We start from the raw sequence: 7,716 nt of genomic DNA, 5'->3' as shown, positions 1-7,716 counted from the left end.
GCTCTCTCTCTTTCTCTCTCTCACACACACACACACACACACAACACACACAAACGTGCAGCACTTGCGGTCTGACATCAGCAGTGGGACGTGCCATTATTCTAAGTGCTTTTGAGAAAAATCCATAGCAACTGGCCAGGGCATGGAGGTTTCCCTCCTTGAAGTGGGAATAATTCCTTCCTTTTCCTTCTCCTTCCCCCTCTCTCCTCTTCCCTCTCCCTTTCTATTCTTCCCCCTCTCTCTCCCTCCTTCCCATCTCCATCTTTTGTAACCATCAGTCGACAGGCTCTCAGTATGACTAATCGCCCCCCCCGACACACACAGAATTCTCACCACTGATTTGGGCATGTCAGTGTGTGTGTGTGTGTGTGTGTGTGCTGTCACTGGACTTCAACTGACACCACCAGCACAAATAAACATGTTTAAAACACATTACATTAGTACCACACAGGTCAGCATATATACTGTATATCAACTGGTGGTTAATGCAACCTTGTCTAATTACATTACAGCAATAACCAGGATGATACTTCTTTCTCTCAAGTCATGAGAAACTAGCACTATAATCATGACCTATAGTCGAAATAAAGTGTTGCAACTCATCGTCTATTTCCTGCTTAACAGAGGACTGGACACCACAACTTCTCATTGCCTTTAATATCGATGGTGATTGACTTTGGAGACTAGATTAGCAGTAGCCAAGCTATTCCAGGCTCTTTTTAAACAGTGGCAGGACAATAAAGCACTGCCCTGGTTGAGCTATAATGTCTTTTGTGGTTGCAAGGCTGCAAGGTTGCTGGCCTTTAAAGATGAGGGCTTTGCTGACTCTATTCACCCCATACCACACGTTTGGTAAAATGAGATGCCAAGGTCATGGCTGTGGAAACAAACATCACCTGAAGATACCCTGAACCTGCATGCTATGCTAATGGGTCAAACCGACGACAATCTCCAAGACTGGAGGCTATTTTCATATTTGGGTACGTTTTGGATGGAGGTACATTTTGGAATTGTACCTGGAGGTACATTTTGGAAATGTACCTAGAGGTACGTTTTGCTGGGTCTGCAAAAACGTTCCCGGGAAACGTTTTGAGAATGAAACTGGGTTGCATATTTGGTCTGTTTTGTTGGCCTGAACCCGAGTACCATTAATCCCCCTACCTCTGTCCCTTCAGCTGTCTTTTCACCACACATTATTCGGTCTCTTTATGTCAACAACAACATAAAGAACCTACTGTACAGCTTTTCTTTACGGCTAGTCAACGATGGAGGTTATAAGAGAGGAGAATGAATGGCAAAATGAAAGCTATGCAACATTTTTGTTTATTTCATTATTTTCGCTCTGCAATCAATGTGTCCCATCTGTCGCAGAGAGCATTGGGTGCTGAGCAGATAAGGAGCTTTTTGTTCAGACAAGTGACAACGCAAGATGAATTTGCAGCTTTGCATACTCTCATCCTCAGGCCACTTAACTGTTCTCTAGTCACAGTTTTTAGGATTGTTCTTTTTGCATGCTAATTCATCGTTTCAGATTTTGTTGTGTTTCAGATGCATCTACCGCTAATTGTTATCCACAAACTTGAGATTTTAGAACTGTCTGAGATCTGGGCATGGTTGTAAACACAAGGAGCTAATGATCTATGAATGAATCCCTGGGGGCCGCTATGATCCGATTCATCTTTAGTTTTAATCCGGTATAGCGCATGCCACCACAAACCTGTGCCAAAAAGGCACTTCCTGTTATTCCTGCCGACTTCTGTGCTCCCACCTGTGCAGTTTCCCTGATGCCCCTCTCTGTGCAGCCATTCATCATCCGCCACGGAGAATATCTGAGAGAAACGCTCCAGCTAGATGCTTTAACTACGAGGAAAAATACATTATTATGGAGAGTGGTGTCAAATAAAAGTGCCTATGAAAGCTGACAAAAGGCTAATATGTAAATCTTCTACACATGTGAACACATGACACGGAATGGATTTGAATAAAACATATTTGCCTCTAAAACGTTCCTTGTGTGCATTCTGTACTGGACTGAGAGCACTCTGAAACCACGGCACCACCCATATCCTCAGCATTATGAGCAACCAGATTTCCTGCCCATAGGATTAATATGATTTATGTCAACAACTCTCTTACTCACTACCACTAATGGAGCCCTTAAGAAATGACCACAAACCCAAACACTGACCTCACCTCAGGACCCAGAGGATCAGCGATGACACACCAATAGTGCAACGCCTTCCCCCTCCTGATTCTGACCCTTCCTCTCTCTTGTTATGCACTGATCCGTCTTCTCTCTGAAACGTCCTGTGCTAGATGTATTACTTTTTATTTTACTTATTATTATTATTATCATCTTATTTTATTGTATTTCATTGTATATTGTATATTATTTCATTTGATTTCTTTACCTCTTTTTATTACACTATGTACAGCACTTTGGTCAGTGTGAACTGTTTTAAACGTGCTTTATAAATACTTACTTACTTTGCCCTGGCCAGGAAAATGGCAGTATTGCAAAGTGACTGTTTGCCACCACCTGAAACTTTTGCATTGAAATTGTCGCTAACGCTTTATTTTTAATGTGTCATTGTTACAGTGTACCTACCTAGTTAGGTACAGTGGTACAACCTGTGTAACAACATGTGCTAGCATATACTAGCATTGTACTTGCATGATGTATTTGTGGGTACCTACATAGTTGTTACATTGTAATACTGAGTGCTGTTTCAAAACTTTGCCAATTTGCCTACATTTTTCGTCAGACCTGCTGGATGGGGCTAATCTGGTCATGATAGATTTAATGTACATAACTGGTACACTTCATTTGAATGGGTTTATGCCATTGTATCAAAGAGTAATAACACAGTTGATACATGTGTTACATAGGGTAATGGCAGACATGTTCCAAGACATCAAAGACACAACATACAGTACATGTCATATGTGCGTACAAGTAATTAACTGGTACACATCAGGTTTATTCCACTGTATCAAAGAGTAACAAAGGTGTAGCAGTGCAGCTGTTACATGTACACTGAGGAAAATGAGGCCTTGACTGGAGCTAAGAATGGTTTGTATATCTGTCATGACCAGATTTACCCCATCCAGCAGGTCTCAGGTCAGCCCTTTGCCTCTGATGAAACATGTAGGCAAAATGGCAAAGGTTTGAAAAAGAGAATCAGGAGAATCTGTGTGAAAGCTACAAAAATACAGTATTTCAAAAAACATTCGAGCTGTTCAGAAGTGCTGCTGATGGCACTTTCATTCACACTTATATGCATGCTGCTGACCATCTGCTGGGAGTGTTATTTTCTGTCATCTTGGAGCCAAAATTTCATTGGCGCCTACTGACGTCAATCACTGCAAACAGCATGTCTTGATAACGTTACATGTATCACTTCCTCAAAACCCAATAATCGGGAACATTGGAATATTTCATAATCACACCATGTACTGTACGTCTGTCTAGTCTAGCTGATATATTTGAAGGGGTGCTGCTGCTGATATTCGCGCCCTTTTTCCCAACACCCATGTTCATAATAAATCATAATAAAAAATCCATAATAATAATGGTTTTGCTTAAATGTTGATGGTGAAACCTCTGCACTAATACTGTACATGACACTAAATTCATTTTTTGTGTCGCAATCAGCACATTATTTCCTCATTCAATGAGTGATAGATTTGCTCTGAGCTTTAGCGGAGATGGATTAGCTATTGGACACATATTCCTGACAGTATGGGAGTCAGTGTTGCAGAAAATATGGCTTGCAGGTTTGTCATCCTTTATGTTGCATCTGCCATTACAGTACTGTGCAATTTATTTTCTGTACCATACTGCACTTCATCAGCCAATATCAAGTCAGATGATAATTAAAGGGTGGTTCATCCAGGGGCCAAATTAGCAGGCTTGGATAATGCACAAAAGAGTAGCCCTATCAAAAGAAAGGCCCTCGTTTTATCTTCGAGAACCAGACAGAGATTCCCTGAGCTGAACATCAATGGCTGAAAGGCAAAGACCAGCTGAGATCAACACGTATGGATTAAATTCACTGAGTTCATTTGAAATGGGAGATTTCATTCAAGCTGAAAACCCTGCACTGATAGAATGATCAACTCTATTAGGATGACAGACTACAACTTCAGTTTGTTTATTCTGTACCGTAATATGAAATCTATAAACCACCCTTTATCTTTATGGGTGACACTGGATCAATTATTTTGCAAATGGCTTTCCCCTCCTTCACCACCATTGTCCTTTTGTTAGCTTTCTTTGTGTTCCACTTATCAGTAGCACAAAAGACTGAAGAGTCACACTGATCCAGACACAAATGGTGAGACACATCACTTACATAATGACCTTTATTCTGAAGGACTGTGAGCGGGGTCAAGGTATGGAAACACAAGAACGGATAGAACACAAATCAGCCTGTATTTATAATTTCTGCAGGAATGACAATAATAGTAATGAGTTATCAGTGCATTGACCAGGAATTGGTTGTCTATAATCAAAGTGTTTAGTCAAAATATTGCTTATAATGTTCGTTCATGTCCCAAAAAAATGAAGGGAATTGTTTTTGTTTTGTTGCAACTTTATGATAAATCCAGCGCAGTGCAACCAATAAGACAGCTGTAGTCTGCTTACAGTTTATTGTGCAGCTCTGCACAGATGATAGATAATGCCTGTGAGGTTTTCAGTCATAAATCAAACGTTAACAAATGAGATGATCTGCCAGTGTTTTGGTGGGACTGTAGGGCGATAATAAAAAACAGGTGGTCCTTAGCGGATGACTTGTTAGTTTTACAGAACATTTTTCTTATTGGTGTCAAAACATATTTCGCTTTGACCTTTTCAGTGACAATGAGAAACATTTTGAGCAAATTTCGTGTGATTAAATGCAGGCAGTATATGATGATGGATCATTTGGAATTTCAATCCAAGTGAAAGGCAATATTGGGTACCGTGACGTTCAAACAAAACAACTTCTGAGCAGTTGACACTCTCCTAAATGTCCATCTAATCTATGATTGGCTGTTGTTTTCCATGTTATATGATCCAGGCTGGACCAAGTTGTGTTTGTTGCGTTTTTTGGAGCCTGGACCGTCCACAGAGACAACATTTTTGAACAGTACAGGGCATAGGCAGCTAGAGGACGGTGATGTGATGTTTGCTGTAGGCCTATGTGACAAAGAATGCTTAAGCTTAGACAAATGCAATTTCTTACTGTAGTGAAATTTTGGTATTGTGAAGTGTAACAGTTGAGTTCAAAGACTTGTTTTTTCAAGTATTGCAATGGTGGAAGCTTATGGGGTCATGGGGTGGGGTACCCTCCCATTTTATTCACTGGCCAATGATCTTGTAGCTGGTGGATAGGGTTGCTGGTGTTTTGCAAAGGAGACATAATGGGCCCCCTAGCCACTTGTTCATGTTCTTGAGACTGGGAAGAACATCATAGATGACTCTGATGCCAAATAATATGCACCATAACCTCACCATAACCACAAAATGAAGATACATCACAATAACACGATGCATATTCTCAGTAACACTAAATGAGATGAGAAAGTGCTCTGATGACAAAACAGCATTCAGGCACTCAACATCAACATGAGGGTAGAAGGCCATGTCTCCATATGCAACTGAAAGATGCTCATATATGATAGCAATTTGAAAGGCACGTTACCAGTGTTTTACATTTATGGAAATTAAGACATTTCAAGAAAATTACAACAAAATGATAGTCATAGTCTTTAGACACTGTGAATCCCTGGTGTCCAAAAACCGTTGTTAGTTCAAGTGTATAACTGTGGCAAAAGAAAACAAAAACATTATAATGTAATAGCTATTTGGTGTTGTTGCTATTAGCATCCTCAAACATTTAGTAAATCAGGGCCAAAGTGTACCTCTGTGGCTGCCTTGGGTGCAGGGGAATGTCTTCAGCTTGCAAGAGAATCTTGATGATAACTGTTCTAGAAATGTGTACAAAATATGGTTGAGTGCAGACCTCAAAACCCCCAGCATCTCTCTCACTGTCATCTCGGGCCCACTGCTTGATGTGTGACCTGACCTTGCTCTTTTAGGATATACGGTATTACTGAAAGGCCATGTCACGTCTATTTGCTGAGTGATCATGATGTGCAATTTTGAAGAAAAGCTTGATGTGTCATGTTCTGGCTTCAGCAGGACAATAGATACAGGTGAGATCGAGACTCATGCGGAATCTCCTTAATTCCCCAACAGTGGACAGTTACGTGGTACTGTAGATTAACTATAAGATTCATTTCACCTTGAAGTGTACATTTATTACAATTGCTCAAATGAGTGACAGACTATTGTATCTAATAAGTTCAAAATGAGTCTGTGTGTTATCCCTCTGAAAAAGTCAATGTTGTGTTGGGCACATCAAATCTGTCCTGCCTCAGATGACCTCGACAACTCGCAACTCCCATTTCCCCCCACACTTTCCCATGTCCCAGTGTTTTGTGAGCTGAAGTTGGATCTCTTGAGAGTTATTTTTGGCATCCCAAGGGACAGCTTATCCCACGGTTTGGTGACATTCCAACTCGTGTGCCATGAGAGAAGATTCCCATCATGTTAGTCCTCGCTTTCCAGTGGATTTAGTCCTTGCGTTTTGCACGGGTATCTATCTGATATGGCCAGGCTCACTGGCGTGAAGCAACATTCGGCCACAGAGCTCTTATGTCATTCGCTATTTTGGGTTTTATTCGGGGTCAAGGCCAACTGCTCTGAAAAAAGACGTTAGACAAAGCTCATACCGCACTTACAGTACATACAACTCTAAAAGCCACGGTTCTTAGTTTATTTGTGATCATGTCTTCACAAATTTATTTGGCAGTGTGGGTTTGAGGTCTTTCATGTCACTAAAATGAGTGTGAGCTGCTTATGATTACTGACTATAGAGACTACTGAGATAGACAATCCTAGTAATATACTGTACAAACCCTAGTGCATTTCAAACTTCAACTTGACATTTCAAACAAGCTTGCATGTTCACAGCGTGGTGAAAACAAGCGTTTTGGTCTACTATTCATACACTTTGGTAATGTGGTCTACTATTCAGCGCAGGGCCTTGTGTGCCACCTCATGACTGGTACTGCATGGCTTTTTTCACTAGTAGCTCTGATTCTGCATTTTCAAACGATTTCACAATTTGTGTGATGTGTCTGTGTAACAGTGTTTATAGAGAGATGTTCACGTCGCTTCTGGAGTCAAGTGTGTCGCAACACATTTAGTACCTGTAATGCTGTTCAGGAACCGTTAAACTCAAAGGTGCAGAAAAACACACCTCTACAAATTCAGATGCATGTCACCAACTCAGCGACCTTAAGCCTTCCACCTGTGTAAAAGCATATGCCTCCACCACTCTGTAAACCTCTTGATGCACTGAAACACGAGGCACCCATCTGCTGGGGGAAGAGGACCAGGCGCCAGTCTCCTCGTTTAAATAATGAGCTTCGTTCTGAAAAGAGCTCTCGAATAAATGACACACAGGTAAAATAAACAGACTGCATTTGCTGCAAAGCAGAAAATCTTCTAATAATCAACCATGTAATTTCCATGAGGGGTGGGTGCGCCTCCTGAAGCCCACAGCTGTGCTTGTTAACCTTGACGAGCAGATGCAGAGGACATCTCAGTTTTCCCACTATACAGAAACATAATTATTGTAATGTATTTACTGTATGTAGCTATAG

This window comes from Sardina pilchardus, chromosome 7, assembly GCF_963854185.1.
Source record: "Sardina pilchardus chromosome 7, fSarPil1.1, whole genome shotgun sequence".
NCBI classification, from domain to species: domain Eukaryota; kingdom Metazoa; phylum Chordata; class Actinopteri; order Clupeiformes; family Clupeidae; genus Sardina; species Sardina pilchardus.
This window is presented reverse-complemented; position numbering follows the sequence as displayed.